Source organism: Leuciscus leuciscus (genome assembly GCF_965113295.1).
Source record: "Leuciscus leuciscus genome assembly, chromosome: 6".
Lineage (NCBI taxonomy): Eukaryota > Metazoa > Chordata > Actinopteri > Cypriniformes > Leuciscidae > Leuciscus > Leuciscus leuciscus.
In genome coordinates, this window is record NC_138730.1 from 13692899 (window position 1) to 13710052 (window position 17154).

Sequence of the window (17154 nt, forward strand, 5' to 3'; positions counted from 1 at the left end):
CATTTATATAGCACTTTTAACAATGTAGATTGTTTCAAAACAGCTTTACACGTATAATTTATGGTAACAGGGATTGTTTTGGCTTTATAGCGGTTCTTTAATAAAGTTATTTTCCAGCTAAAGTTATTGTTCATTGATTCGCTTCCGTCGGAACGATCATTTGTTATTAAATTAGGGGCCGCTAAGATGACACCATTCTCTCTACACAGACTTTAAACGCGAAACTAAATGAAATACTTCAAATACTTCAAAACAACTGCAACACGGTCTTTAACCAAGGTAACAGTTAACGTACGTAGCCAGAAATATGTTAACAAACGGCAGGCAACGCTGGTTGACCTATAAACATTAAATACTAGCAGATTTTTATCTTTTAAAAATAAAATTACTGTAACTACAAACACATACTACATTCACATATCAGTGTATTATATACATATTGTAAATCAATTAATTTATTCACTACAAACTACCAAAAATCAAAGTTCTGCTCTCTAACTCCATCGATTTGAATTGGCGCTGAAGCACTTCCTGGAACTATCTGAGGTCTACGCGAATCACGTGACAACTAAGCATTTTGAACTTCCGTTGTCGCAACTCTCTCTCTATTACCCCTTTTCCACCAACAAGAACCGGGTGCTGGTTCAGAGCTAGAGCTATTGCCAGTTCGGAGTTGGTTCGACTGACGAGCTTACTAAGAACCGGTTTGCGTTTCCACCGGCCAGAGAGCCACAACAGAGCTATATCTTACGTCACTGCATACGTATCATGTTGCCCAGCAACGCGCGTGCGGCAGCGCCAAACACAAACACAAACACACCAGACTTGTTCGAGATGCATCGGCTTCTCGCAGAACGATCAGCACATGAAATCAAAGCACTGCGAAAGCGATCAAAAAGCACAAGGAGTCGTATGATCTCCAAACACTCCCGCAGCTCTGATCGGTCCACGCTGCTCCGATGCATCTCGAACAAGGCATCAACAATAATAGACGTTGCGTTACTATGGATGCTCATGGGTTTGCGAAAATAAATCGGCATCCAAACACGGCGAATCCAACGCGTTCGTGCAGCTCGCCGTAACTTACATAGACGGATATTATAATCGAGCTGCTATTAGCTCGACTAGCTGCTATTTAAAAATGGCGGTCACAAGTTTCTCTTCAGTCTTGTTGGCCACGGTAACCCCGCCCCCAGCCTCTGACGCAAGCGGTTCTTTCTTGGCTCCGTTCTAGACCCTGCAATGATTTGGTGCTACTTAAGAACCAGTTTTACTGGTTCGGAGCTGGTGCTTTGGCGGTGGAAAAACAAAGAACCGATTTGAAACTAGGCTCTGGCTCCGAACCAGCACCAGCTCTGCCTTGGTGGAAAAGGGGTATATATGGCTCTGGTGCAGGGGCGGAGTGGCAATCGGGAGAGTCGGGACATTTCCCGATGGGCTGGAAGTGTTTTGAGGACGCGAGGGCCGGTCTGATAATAGTTATACATTGCGAGTTATATTAACAACACCATCCGGCGGCCTGATGTGCGGCCGCTTCCCGCTGGTTAAACTGTGCAGCCTCTCTGCTCAACACAGTATATAGCTACTGTAAAAGTGCTCAACCTGTTCGGCAGGTCCAACCATCTCTAGGATTTTCAAAATCATAGGGGGATCAGTGAGCGGCCCCTCCCCAAATGGCATAGCCTGTCGGGCCGGCCTTTGATGTAAAAAGCCGCCGAACACCTCTTTTTCCTCGTCACATTTTGGAAGTCTAATGCCTGTGTGAGTGAGTTAAATGATGAAAAGGCAAAAAAGAAAACTGAAAGGTGGCACTGAGCATGGGTGGCGCTAGGGAGGGGCTAGCAGGTGCTTCAGCACCCCCAAGGAAGACCAAAGCACCCCGATAGCACCCCCAAAAATCATTTCTGGAAGCAATTATATTCAGGCTGTATTCTATTGAAGCCCTGAACCGCATTTTGAAGAAAAAAAAAGAAAACTTATCTTGTTTTTCGAGATATTAAGTCGTTATTTCAACATAATATCTCGTTATTTCGACATGAGAAGTCGTTATTTCGACATAATAAGTCGTTATTTCGACATAATATAGGCCTATGTTATTTCGACATAATATCTCGTTATTTCGACATAATAAGGGGACATTCTAATCTGCATTAAGCCACATTAAGCGTTCTTATAATGGTTTCCTATGGGAGGAAAATGCTTAACGTTAAACGTTGCATTCATATTCTGGGCTCATCTGCTTTTTTTGTACATAGCAGCCTACTTTGTTATGATTTTAGTATCATAATGATTAATAAATGCACGCACAATTATCCGTGAATTTGATTTGAACAAATGCCTTTCAACTTGTGTGTGCAAAATTCTGAATTAAATGAATGTGCAGCAATTTGTACAAATAGAGAGTCTGTAGGCCTACTATACTGTTGTAGCCATTAAATAAGCGCATTTAGTTTCATATTTGTTAAAATATTATAATGTAATTTTTTTTCCATTTATGTTGATTTATGAAAAGTGAACAGCAGGAGTAAGATAGGATGCACAATATATCGAGGGACATGGAGCGGGTCAGACATGATTTTGACCACTTCATTAAGTTTTGTTTTGTAAAAAAACCTTTCTTTAAAGTGAATTTCGTTTTGTATAAATTATATCTTAATTTTAATAAATTTTTCATCAACCAATTGCCTGGATTTAATAAATAAGAAGCAAATATAACAGACAATATAATCATGGAGGCGCCCGCGCGGTCACTTGCATTGCACGTTAACTGGAGCGCATCTCATCCTAACTTAACGAAACTCAGTGTATGCCTCACACAGACATGAGAAATACATCAAATACACAAAGCTTGAAATGTCTTTAAATGAAATAATTCAAAACGAAAAGAAAAAGGCTACTCTGATTACGTAATCCATTATGTGCATTACTCAGACCAATTTCAACAGGGTGATGATGACACGTTTTAATGGTCATCATCAGCATGAATCCTGGAAAGTTTTTTCAATTTAAAAAAATATGTATTTACATTTATAACACTATACTTTATATTATATTACCTTTTTATAAAATTACAAAAAACGAGTTAATGCTGCTGTGAGGGTTTCTAATACAGCGTCTGTGGGAGTGATGACAAATTGACATATTTCTCTCTTCTGAGTTCTGACTGCCATTATCCATCTCTCGCCATTTTTCTCCTCTTTTTGAAAGTTGTGAAAAAACTATAGAGGAGTTTTTCTTTTGCCATTTGAGCAAATGGGAACAAAAAATATATATTTAATATTCTCTCATTCAACGCTATATTTTTGAGAAAATTATTATTATTATAATTTGTTTGTTTTTTGACCACCGAGGGCCGGTGGTCTACGAAATTTCCCGGTAGATTTTTTGGCCCCACTCCGCCCCTGCTCTGGTGGGACCGTACTCTCAGGGGCACAGAAATAAAAATCCTATATATGGGACCAAACCAGATACCGCTCAAAAGGTTAAACATTTCATTTGTAACCATGAATACAAAAATGAAACTGAGATGACGTGTTGAACACACACACACACACCGCGCTGTCACTCTCTTGTCTAGTGCGCGGTCTTGCTCCAGATTCCGGAAGATTTGATCTCACGTTACCATATAAGGCATAAAAAGGAAAATTTCCTCCTGTTTGGCGCCCCACCTGTCACGTCTCAATTCCCCACAGTGGGGCGCGCCCCACAGTTTGAGAAACGCTGGTCTAAAGAATGTAACTATGTTCAAATTAAATAATGCTCTTATGTTTGTGCATTAAAACTAAAACAGCTGTCTTGACAGAATTAGAAAAAGTAATTTCTCACATTTACACAACTCACTTAAGGTTAAATGAACGAAATTGCAGTTGTGTTGCTTCTGCAGTACCGCACTTTGGTCAACAGGTGGAGTTATATTTACGCATGTGTAGCACTAAGAAGGTAAAACGGGACAGATATCAGTGCACCTCCCTTTAAATTTCGAACTGTTAAAGTTATTGTTAGTTACTTGTATTACTTTATTGCATTGTGTTCAATTTGGTGAAACTCGGAGTCGTCAGCAGGGGGCACCCGGGAGTTGCACGGCGCATGAGTGGCTGACTAGCTAGCAGCATAGAAGTAGTATTCAGCACGAGATGAAGCGCGCAAGTGCAGAGAAATATGCTCCATGTTTGAACAATGCTTTCTATGTGTTTTATACAGGTAAGCTGACAATAATCTTTATACTAGTAGATTCATAACAGTATTGTATTCTTATAGAGCTGTAGTTCGTGCCTGAGACGTTAGGAAAAGTGGAGTTTTGACGGTGATTAAGAGGGTCGTGCGTGAAATGGCGGACGATAGTGTTAACAACTCAAGAGGAAAATTAGTAACTTTTAATGTGAGCAAAACAGAGGAATAAAGGCCTAAAAAGATCGAGATGTGAGTGCGTGACGAGGGATAATTAACCAAATAGAGGTGTACGAACATTATTAAGTCGTGTGTAGTGACTCCAGTCAGATTCAGAGGTAAAACATTTTTATTAATCATTTTCTGAGTTTATAGTGAGAACACAGTAACTGTTAAACGGTTGAAACCTAGTTCATGATATAGTCAGTTCATTAGCATATTTCATGAAAGAGTAAAAACGGATTAAAAGATAATTAAAACAGTGATATGAAAGAGTATTAAAATATGTGTGCAGTTATCAATGCTAGAGTAATGTGAATGTAGACTAAACTATTACTGAGATCTGAATATCTACTGTTACTAATTCCAAATGCTATTTTCATGGTTATGTTTAATGATTCACTTGTATTCATTTTAAAAAGAGAGTTTGTAATACTTTAATGATGGTATTCATCAGACCTTTCCTTTTATGTCGTTCGATAGCAGGCACAGCACATGTTTAGATCTATGTTAATATGTTTATGTATTTAGAGCATGTATTTCTTGAGAATTGAGTATTGTATAAAGAGTAATGCGCCTAGTGTTACGTACCAGTTTAGACATTTGCACTATCAGACATGTGATTGTTTATGATAATTTGTAAAGGTATCACAGGATAAGAGCATAGAAGTAGCCTAGTATTCAGCACGAGATGAAGCGCGCAAGTGCAGAGAAATGTGCTCCATGTTTGAACAATGCTTTCTATGTGTTTTATACAGATAAATAAATGTGTTGCCCCAGGAAGTGACATCGCTTCATTCCTAAAAGTGTAACATATTTTGGCGAGCCAGCCAAGAGGAGGCGACAGAGTGACCAGCACCATTAACCCCCTCCTTCCCAACGAGTCGAACCTTGCACAAAATGGACGCCAGTCAGAACGTACGTGATAAAGTGAGTGCAGCTCTGTGGCAGCTAGGGGAAGATTCTCTCGTTGACATCTGCAGGTACCTGAAATGTGATAGCCTGGACAGTGGAGAGTCCCGCGGCAGGACACGGAGGGCGCTCATCAGGATGGCCGAGTGTCAATTGGATGAGCTTGAGGAGAAACTAGATGGTGATGCAGGTGAACAGTACTGTGTTGATTTATTATCATTCATTGAAAGACAAAGTAGGGGGCGTAGTCAGTCAGATAAAGTGTTCCCATCAGAGAAGCCAGCTACAAAAGAAGAACTAAAAAAAGATTTCTCACCACACACCTCTCTTTTAAAGACTGATTCACCATTCAAGAGCCGGCTAGAGCCAGTTAGCCCATTGCCGGAGGTAACGATGCGAAGGGAGTTTAAAATTTGTGGGCAAATTGGAGAGAGTGGTCAGAGGGACAAATTGTCGTATCTCAGTTTAGTCCGCCAGATTGAGCTGGGAATACAAAAGGGGCACACACAGACTGAAGTGGTTGAGGCTGTAATCAGGGCTGTCAGTCCAGGACTGCCGTTGAGAGACATGTTAGAGATCAAGCGTGGGCTGACGCTCAGTGCACTCCTCACCATCCTAAAGGGCCACTATCGAGTAGACAGTTCGACAGAGCTTTACCACCAGCTTCTTAACATCTCCCAAGAGCCCAAAGAGACTGCCCTGAACTTTGTATTCCGTGCGATCGAGCTGAAAGAGAAACTGTTGTGGAAAGCCGCGAACGAAGACACCGATGAGCAGTACAGCAGAGCTGTCATTCAGCGCAAGTTCCTCCGCTCGATCGAAACTGGACTGTTGAGCGATTCTGTAAAGTTCCAAATTCTACCCCATCTCAGCGATGTGAGCATAACAGATGAGGAACTGATACAGCAAGTGGATGAGGCGGCCAAAGTCGAAAGTGAGAGACAGGAGAAACGAAAAAGATCCACTGCTGGTAAAACTCCCAAAGTACAAGAGCTTCAAGCAGACTCTCAGGTAAAATCCACACCTGGCCAGAGCCCCTCTAAACACATGGAGTCCGACTCAACAGCGTCAATTAAAACAGTAAAGCGGAATGAGACTAAGCCTGACAGCATAAACGCGCAGCAGATGATGGAAGAGCTTCGCAAGGAAATGCAGCAGATGTTTCGGGCTGTAATGGAGGCAAGTCCCCGCCCTCATGGACTGAAGCCGGGAGGGAGAGGCTGCAAAAAGTGCAAGGAGGAAGGAACAGGTGAGAACTGTTCGCACTGTTTCAAATGTGGGCAGGAGGGCCACTTCTCTCGCGGGTGCAGAACCACGTCGGGAAACGGGCAGGGAAACGGGCAGGGACTACTGAGGTGGGCCCAGCAGTAGTCCAAAGCCAATTGCCCCGAAACGAGCAGCCACCACCCAGCCCAGCCACCACCCCACCACGACAACCAACAACAGCCTTTGAAAAGAGAGCAGCTGGAGCCTCATCAGCTGTAAGTGTGATTAACTACATAGCGCCTCGACATCAGCCACAGTTGATAAGCCTTGTGGGTAGCCGATGCATTGTAGATTGCGTTATGGACAATTGCCCAGTTAGAGCTCTGTGGGACACGGGAGCACAATCCAGCATTGTGAATGACCTCTGGCGACTGAACCACCTACCCCACACTGTTGTCAAACCCATCTCAGAGTTATTGGGGGATGAGACACTGACAGTCTTTGCTGCTAATGACACCCCCATTCCATATATCGGCTGGATTGAAGTCAGTTTCAGACTAGGCAGTGACCACACCAAGACAAATGATTTACAAGTGCCAGTACTAGTGTCAAGCGACCCAGCAGTTGCCAGTGACCCCATTATCGGTTACAACGTCATTGAGGCCATCCTCAACAGAAAAGAGGAAGACACTGAGGGTGAAAGGAAGCAGCTGGCACACAAAGTGAGTAAAGCTTTTGCGATAACAGTGAAGACTGCTCATCGTGTGGTGAAGTTGATGCAGAACGCTGATTCAGAGACTGGAGTAGTTCGTACTGGCGGAAAAAGAGTACCCATACCAGCAAAACAAGTCACCACTGTCTATATAAGAGCGCATGTAAGTTCACGAGCCCAAGGCCAACAGATGTTCTTTTCACCTGACATGCTTATTCCTCCACCAGAAGGCGTGATATACAATGATGTACTGGTGCAGATCCCAGAAAAAAGAGTGCCATACATACCCATCTCCATGACCAACACTACGGATCGCACCATCTATCTCGACCGTCACAGAGTGATTGGTCACCTGGAGCCCATCAAGACCGTATACACAGCACCTGTGCGAACAACAGAGAATGAGACGACAGCCGTAATGGAGGACAACGAAGAGACAAAGTCTAGCGAAGCAAGTAGAACACAGCCAGATAACAAGCAGGCAGGAAGACCAATGTCATGGGACCCCCCTGTAGATCTCTGTCATCTCCCAGAAGGACAGCAGGAGGCGGTAAGGAGGGTGTTGAGGGAGGAATGTGAAGCCTTTTCCTTTGACAGTGATGATGTGGGCTGTATACCATCCCTCAAGATGCATATAACTCTCCAAGATACCAGCCCTGTCCAAAAGACCTACATGTCTGTCCCAAAGCCTCTTCACAATGAGGTTAAGGAGTACTTGTAGGATCTATTGAGAAGAGGGTGGATCACACACTCTCGATCCCCTTATTCATCGCCAGTGGTGTGTGTCCGTAAGAAGGACGGTAGTCTTCGTCTCTGTGTTGACTTCAGAGAACTCAACCGTAAGTCAGTCCCCGACCGCCATCCGATACCGAGGATTCAGGATATGTTGGATGCTTTGGGTGGAAGCTCGTGGTTCTCGGTCTTAGACCAGGGTAAAGCGTACCACCAGGGTTATCTGGATGAGGAGAGCCGCCCTCTCACAGCTTTCATCACACCCTGGGGGCTTTATGAATGGGTGCGCATACCCTTTGGCCTCAGCTCGGCACCCGCAGAGTTTCAGAGTATGGAGCACTATTTGGCAGACCTGAGAGACACAATTTGCCTCCCGTACCTTGATGACAACCTGGTACACAGTAGGAGCTTCAAGGAGCACTTGGAGCACATCCGTCTTGTTCTCCAGCGTTACAAGGAACATGGTGTGAAGCTGACTCCAAAGAAATGTGAGCTGTTTAGATCGAGTGTGAGGTTTCTTGGCAAGTTGGTGACAGGAGAGGGTTACACAATGGACCCTGCAGAGATGGCTCCGGTGCAGGCGTTAAAAGAGAAGACCCCTGCCACAGTGGGTGATGTGCGCCAGATCCTTGGGTTCCTCTCCTACTACAGACCCTTCATCCCCAATTTCTTTCTTTTTTTTCTTTTTTTTCAAAAATATTTTATTTATAGTTTTAATTTTTTACAAAACACAAAAACAAAAAGAAAACAATGGAATAAACAACAAAAACCCTCTCTCCATAAGGCAAGATATTAAATAATCATAAAAATAGAAATAAACAGTAATAAACATAGATTTACATCTAGTCTGTGGTCATGTCAAGTTGGGTCAGGATGTTCAAAAAAGGAGTCCAAATCAGTTCAAAGTCATCTAGTTTTCCTCGGATAGAATGTAGAATTTTTTCTGGTGTGCAGTACGACAGGAGTTCATTAGCCCAGTGTTTTTGGCTGGGGGGGATGACACTCTTCCAATCCTTCAGGATACACTTCTTGGCAGCCGTTGCTGCTAGTAACACAAAATGCTTCATATTTGAGTTCACCTTCAGTAAGGTTACATCCCCCAGTAACCAAATCCTAGGGTCGGCGTCCAGAGCCTGTCCACAAACCCGTGAGGTTACTGCGATGATGTGAGTCCAGTATGGCTTCAAACGGGTACAACTCCATAGCATGTGCACAAGAGTTCCGACAGAGATGGTGCATCTTTGACATTGATCAGAGATGTCATTTCCTAATTTACTTAACCTATATGGCGTAAAATATGTTCTATGGTAAATATTGAATTGAATTTGTCTGTGTTTAGAGTAGGGGTGTCAAAATTAATCGTTTCTACGATGCATCGCGATGCAGACGAGGACGATTCGGTATCGGTTCAGTAATAGACCATAACCGGTTATAATGTACTGACGCTTTTCTTACGTCATTTGTCGCGTACAGATGGTGGACAACCAGAATGCCTATTACCGCCGCGCCAGCTGCCGCGGCGAAATCACCGCGGCAAAAATAAACCAGCCGCATTTCAAAGTCGTTCCCAAAATGACCGCCAGGTGGCGCAAAGGGACATTGTGCAAAACAGCAGCAATTGCCGTATTTTAAAATGTAAGTGGGTTAAATATAAAACCCTAAGCCTAATAGGCATATTTTTCACATATATAAATAGGCCTATTAGGCTAACAGAATAGAACCAAAGATTTTAGAACTGAAAAAATAGAATCAAAAGTTAAAAATAGAGACGATATTAGGAGCAATGACGCTGAATATTTTTACTATTCTATTGAGGAATTAGATAAATGAAGAGCTCTCGTGAGCGATACAATTATTGCATAGTAATTTATAGTGATTTCAAAAGCAGTCCTTAAAAAATAATAATACATGGAGTAGTTAGGCATAATTTTTGAGAGATTACGCGGAACGCGTTTTAGTTAAGATCCTAGATTCACTGCCCTTAATGTATATAGGCTAGGCTACTGCTTTAAAAAAATGTCACAACGCGTTTTGAGATTGTTTTGAATTAAACACTGAAGTTTAAAATGTAGTGTTTTGGCACACCAGGCCGAGTGGCGTCACGCATTGTTCAAAAATCTGGTTTTATTCTGGCATGTTGAATTGGCGTTAGAATTTTTTTTTAGATTTAGATTTTAGATTTCGTTAGATTTATTTTTCTCATAACAGCTAAAATAACTTAATATATGCCTTGTCTTAATATGACCTACTTAATATAGGCAATAGGCATATAATAGCCTATATAATAAATTAGCAAAACTTGGCCACTAAATATTTAATTTTCAATTATTTTAATTATCACAATTAAAGTTTTCATTTTATTCAATTGAACAAGCGCAACAATCAGCATTTAATCAAATATTCTAAAAGATGTATTATTAATAATAATGTTATTTCAACATAATATTTCGTTTTTTCGACATAATATGTGTGCGTGCAACAAGCAAGATGTGTATTTGTAAATCCGGTGATGCGTGCATTGATTTTTATCAATAAACTAGTGTTTTCTGACAGTGTCGACTGCAAAGATGAAGTTGACGATCGCCATATTTGTAGTGAACGCACCTAGAGAGAAATGCACATAAAGACATAATCAGAGAGTAGCCTTTTTCTTTTCGTTTTGAATTATTTCGTTTGAAGACATTTCAAGCTTTGTGTATTTGATGTATTTATCATGTCTGTGTGAGGCATACGCTGAGTTTCGTTAAGTTAGGAGGATGAGATCCGCTCCAGCTGACGTGCAATGCAAGTGACCGCGCGGACGCCTCCATGATTAGTGTCTGTTATATTTGCTTCTCTTACTTATTCAATCCAGCAATTGGTAGATGAAAAATTGATTAAAATTAAGATACAATTTATAGAAAACGAAATTCACTTTAAAGAAAGGTTTTCTACTAAACAAAACTTAATGAAGTGGTCAAAATCATGTCTGACCCACTCCATATCCATCTCTCGATATAATGCATCCTATCTTACTCGTGCTGTTCACTTTTCATATTCAACATAGATGGAAAAAAATAACATTATAATATTTTAACAAATATGATACTAAATGAGATTATTTAATGGCTACAACAGTATAGTAGGCCTATAGACTCTATTTGTACAAATTGCTGCACATTAATTTAATTAAATGAAACCTTGTAACGAATTCACACTGTAGGGTAGACTGTGTACAGTTGAGACACCTTAAATAACTTGCGTTCGCAGCAAGCACAAGTTGTAATTTTTGCTGTGCACTTGCATATTAGTGTCAGCTGGGAAGGAAATATAGAGACCAGACCTCTTGGAACTTTAATTGAATACATAGCGTTGGTAAAGCATACTGAAATTACATCCCTACAAATTTATACTGAAAATAAATGTATCGAATTTAAGCAAAGTAGCCTAAATGTTAAGACTGTAAGCCCTTTGCTTTTTTACGTAGCCTATAAAGGATTCTTATAGCCGACTTTGTGTTAATATAATTTGTAGAGATTTTTTTTTTAACTCAAACATTAACACTGAAATAAATGAAACTAAATTATTGTACATTTTTTGGCACACCACGACGAGTGGCGCTATGCATTGTTCTAAAGCCAGGTTTTATTCTGGCATGTTGAATTAGTGTTCGACAAACGCGGCGGCGCGTTCATTTGAATGAAGAGCGCTTCTCGCTCGTGTGAGCGAACACACACTGGAACGTTAGGCCGTGTCGCAACGAGTGAATCGTGGCCGAGTGGTTGAACTTACGTTACGATCATTCAGATGACACGGTTTCGAATCCCGAACTAACTTGGACTACTGATATTTGTATATTAGCCTAATGCATTTTATAGTCTATTGTTGATGCAGAGAGATTTGTCTAGTTCTAAAACATATAGTTTTTTGCTTATAGCCTATTTACAAAATAAAATCACCATGCATTTCCATTTTACACTAAGGAACAAATATTATACAATGACTTTACTTCTGTAGCCTATAATAATTCCAATCGTAATTTCAAAAGCAGTTCTGTTAAAAAAAATGTATATATAGGCCTATAATTATGTATATATAATTATAATTATAATTATGTATATATAATTATATATATATAGGCTATATGACGTTTAAACGACAAACAATAAAATCAAAACCAGTATTCTGTTGCGTTCATGGTTCCAGTGGCAGTAATGCATCCACGGCTTTTCAAAATGTCACAAAGCGTTTTGAGATTGTTTTGAATGAAATATTGAAGTTTATAATTAAGTGTTTTGGCACACCACGACGAGTGGCAAACTCTTTGTTTTGTTTTGCAAACTCAGCTAGCCTGTGGGGGGTTTGGAGAAGGCAATAGTTGCTTTATCGTGGGGGTGCAGGACAGAGGTGTTAATGTTCCGTCTTTCATATGGAGAGTGTCGGAGCCAGCCTGATGAGCAGGCAAAGGCAAAATTCTTTTAAGGATTAATCTCCAAATCTCCAAAAGTCCATATGTAGGCCCTATATCTTATTAAATTATAAATATTGTAGTTTTATTGATTGTATTTAAAGGTTTTCCACACACAATTTCAATTTAGCAGATACAGAGCTCAGCTCTTTAATTCGCGACCCACCTCGTTTTATTGTAAGGTGAATTCAGCAAGGCATGCTTTATCTTTGAAGCAACACAGGCTATTTGTTACAGTTTTTTTCTTTCGTGATTTGTGTGGATGACACACAGCGACATATACAGTATTATCAGCTGTATGGTGTTTTTTACGCTGAAATGCTTCATTTCGAGAGAGACCCGGCGCGCGCAGTGAGGGAGACCAAACTTTCTAAAACAATATCCAGCGCGAGAGAGACAAAGAAAAACGCCGGTTCTTAATTTATGTTGCTTTGAACTTTTTTCGCTTTGTACCGTTTTAATTTTTTAATTTGGCTGCAATTTCTTTGACAATAGAAATTTTAAATGTTGCAAGAATAAGATTCTGTGTTTCTTATTTTGCATCACAAAGGGAATAAACTCTATCGATGCAACCCTGTTTAAATAAATAAACTGTCCCGACACTTTATTCGTACCTTGAAATGTGCGATGGGTTTTCAAACTTAATTAATTTTCTTTTTCTTTTACATTTTCATTGTTTATTTTTTAATTGAAAGCAACACTGTATTGAAAGTATTTTTCTGATTTGTTCGATCTGTTTTGAAAAATGTCTTCCGTTGCTATGGCCGGGTATCACTGTCAGTCATCTCAATCTCGTGAGTGATTCACACACACAACAAAAATAATTTAGCAGATTAAAGACGAGCTTCATCATCTTCATTTTCTGGTGCGATCGGCTGACGGTCTTCCTTCATCAGATGTGTCGTCTTTGCAGCGGCTCAACTGGAATGTAGCAAATTTATGTTGTAATGTACAATTGATAATTAAACAAGATGATTGACTTTAATAAACAGATGCATATTTAAGCATCAAGAACGGAAAAACATAAACACTGTCGGCTACATTGAGATTCGATCTCAGATCGTTTGAAGCTCCGAGAGGCTATTGTTAATGCATTGACCACAGAGCTATCGCCTGAATAGCCCAGGTTTACTATTTTCTCTGTTTTAAAAGTTTGTTATATTCTTTTTATTTTTTTAACATTGGCAATTTAGCCTACTGTCTCGAAATTATGTGTCGAAAAAAAAAAGTGTTTTTACAAGACCTTGTGCTGTTTATTATTATTATTATTATTATGTAGATGTTAATTCAGCCATTCTGTTGGATAAAAATGGTCCCTAATGTAAAATGGAAATGAATGGTAATTTTATTTTATAAATATAAAATATTTAATATAGGCTATAGGAGAAAAAAAACAATATAGTGTAGCAATATTTTAGAACTATCAAATCTCTCTGCATTAATAATAAAAAAGTAGCCCATGTTTGTTCGGGATTTGAACCCCTTGTCATCTGAATTATTGAAACGTAAGTTATAGCCTACATCTCGGCCACAAATTTGTTTTGTTTTATTTTGTTTGAAATGTATGTTTACATATTTTGCTTTCGTTAATGTTAACCAATTCTGTTGTAGCATAATAGGCCTATATTTTTTCCCTAAAAGTGTGTTTTATTCTCTGCTTTGTTTGTTTATATTTTTACATATTCAATCAGTCTCATTTTTGTTCAAATAATGAAAAAAGTTTTTTTTTTTTTTTACAAGATCTAGCGCCATGTTTTTTTTTTTTTTTTTTTTTTTTAATAAACAGATAGGAAACTTACCTTTTAAAATGCCGCAGTTGCTGCTGTTTTGCCCTGTCACTTGCGCCACCCGGTATAGCCTATAGTCATTTCGCGAACGACTTTGAAATTCGACTGGTTTATTTTTGCTGCGGCAGTAATAGGCATTGTGTTGTGGTTGATTATTTATTAAAGAATTCAATTGATAATCATAACAACATGTAAGCCTATTTAATTCTGAATATAACAAAGAATGCTTAAACCGACATCGGTTAGTAACTGCGAGTCCTGAAAATGTTTTAATTTTACGGTAAATTATTTAAATTTATTTCACTGTTATGTTTCAGTTAATAAATCTACAAACACATTAAAATAACACGAAGTAAATGACAAGTAACCTATTGACATAGCCTTTCTAAATTATAGAAAAACTGGGCACACAATGTTAACGTGTGTCTACTTTGTTTAAATTTAATGAATTTGAATTAGTTTAACCACAATATTTATCTTGAATTTATCTGTGACCTCAGCTCAGATTACTGCCGCGGCAGATTACGTCATAAAGAGAATAAACTGACACTTTTCAAAGTCTGTGATTACAGCGCCACTCAGCGGTAAAAGGCAGCAAATACACATCCCAATTTTGCCGCCGCGGGAACGGCGGCGGTAAAAGTCTCATTCTGGTTGTCCACCATCTGTACGTGCTTTGTTGCGGTAGCATACAATGGCAGAGGGAGGTGAGACGCGAGTGAGAGAAAATTAAAAATGCTCCAACTACTTTAAAAGCCAACATCTGGGCACATTTCGGCTTTTATGAACAACGTGGTAAGCACGACCTGCAGAAGACACGCGCTGTGTACGCTCATGTCACGCACAAATAGAATATGCAGGAGGTAATACCACTAACTTGATAAACCACGTTAGCCGTTATCACCCCGAGCTGTTATCGCCCGGCAGAGTCTGACTACTTTAGAGTAAGTGGATGAGCTCCGTAACCCGAATCCGCAGCCAAAAACAAATCATCCACCCGCCCCAATAACTTTCTCTGATTTAAGTATCCGCACCCGATGGTCAAATTACAATTATTCTGTGTTGTTACGCGTGATTATAAATGGATGATCATCACTTTCAACAGCGGACTCGGCGACGGTTGATGCGCGCATCTTTAATGGTAACATAATACACTGATTAATGAGCGCTGCTTTTAAATGAACATTTCTTTAAAACAAAATTTATTTGACAGATTTTCCTTTTCTTAGTGTCATAAACAAGTTTTAATCCCTTGAAACTTAAACTGGAATGTCACTGTTTCTGTCACTGCAACTTCCCGAACAGGCGAGCACATGTGCGCACACATCACTTTTGAAGTAAAATTTAAAATTGAGGATGCGGTGCATCGTGATGCATCGTGATATCGAATTGAACCGGATCGATGACATAATAATCATAATCGAACCGAACCGTGAGACCAGTGTCGGTTCACACCCCTAGTTTAGAGGACACCAATTTCGTTTGTGCCAACTCCAATAATCTGTTCCAATTCTCCTCTGTGTAAGTACACCCAAGATCAGACTCCCACCTTGCTTTGTTTGTATATCTGGCATAAGCTGGTAAGTTGTCATTTATGGTTTTATACACTGTAGATATTAAACCTTTAATTCTATTGCATTTGGAGTTGAAAATGCATTTTTCAAGTAAAGATTCCTCGGGTCTGTGTGGAAAATTATCTTTAGTTTGACTCTTGATCCAGCTTCTGATTTGTAAATATTTGAAAAAGTTACGTTTATCTATATCATAAATTTCTAACATTTGACTGAAACTTAAAAATACATTATTAGTATAAAGGTCACTAACAATTTTTACTCCTTTTCTCACCCAGTTTTGTAAAATTCCATCTGCTAAGGCTGCTGGGATGTTGGGATTGTTAGTGAGAGGTGAATTTACCAATAATTTTATGTTTTGTCCAACTGATACGTGTAGTTGCTGCCAGGCGTTAAATGTAGCAGAAATTATTGGGTTTTGAGTGATTTTTTAGTTTCTTTTTAGATTCCAAAAATGGTACGATTGTTAATGGATTATCCTGAAATTCATGTCGTTCGATTGACATCCATTTTACTTCATCTGCTCTGCAGTGAAACCACATCCACAGAGCACGAAGTTGCGCAGCCAAATAATACAATTTAAAATTTGGGAGATTCAAACCACCTTTGGAATAAGGTGCCTGTAATGTAAGGAGTTTGACTCTCTGTGTTTTGTTGTGCCACAGGAAGGAAGTTAGTGATTTATCTAATTCCTTGAAAAAGGATATAGGAACCTTCAGTGGTATACACTGGAATAAATAAATAAATTTGGGTAATAGATTCATTTTTATTGTATTAACCCTGCCAATCAGTGATAAGGGGAGGTCCATCCATCTCAGTAACTCTTTTTTAGATTTAGTGAGCAAAGAGGTGTAATTTTCTTCATATATTTTGTCACAAGTGCTACAGATAGTGATTCCCAGGTATTTGAAGCCCTCCGTACACCATTTAAATTGAACTGGAAGCAGACTTATGTAATGGTTTGTCATGTTGATTGGAAAAGCTTCACTTTTAGAGTAATTAATTTTATATCCCGATACAGCACTGTATTTTTTAAGATTAGTCAATAACGAGGGAAATGATGTGATAGGCTGAGATATAAATACTAATAAGTCGTCTGCATAGAGTGCGAGTTTATGCTCTTCCGTTCCAATTTTTATGCCAGTGATGGATATGTCTGATCGCAGGGCAATAGCCAGTGGTTCTATTGCAATCGAGAAGAGCGCGGGAGAGGAAGGGCAGCCCTGACGACAGCCACGTGATAAGGAGAAGGCGTCCGACAGAACCCCATTTGTTAGGATCTGCGATCTGGGGGCGTCGAATAGGGTCCTAATGAAACACAGAAAATTTTCACCAAAATTCATGGCCCTCATGGTCTCAAGAAGAAAGTTTGGTTCTATCCTGTCGAACGCCTTCTCGGCG

General features: G+C 39.7%; 1 long non-coding RNA gene across 1 annotated transcript in view; it reads right to left on the bottom strand.

Annotated features, from left to right (window-relative positions):
* LOC309501853 overlaps positions 1–17154 on the bottom strand; it is a 197242-nt gene that overhangs the window by 23692 nt on the left and 156396 nt on the right. The window lies entirely within an intron of this gene.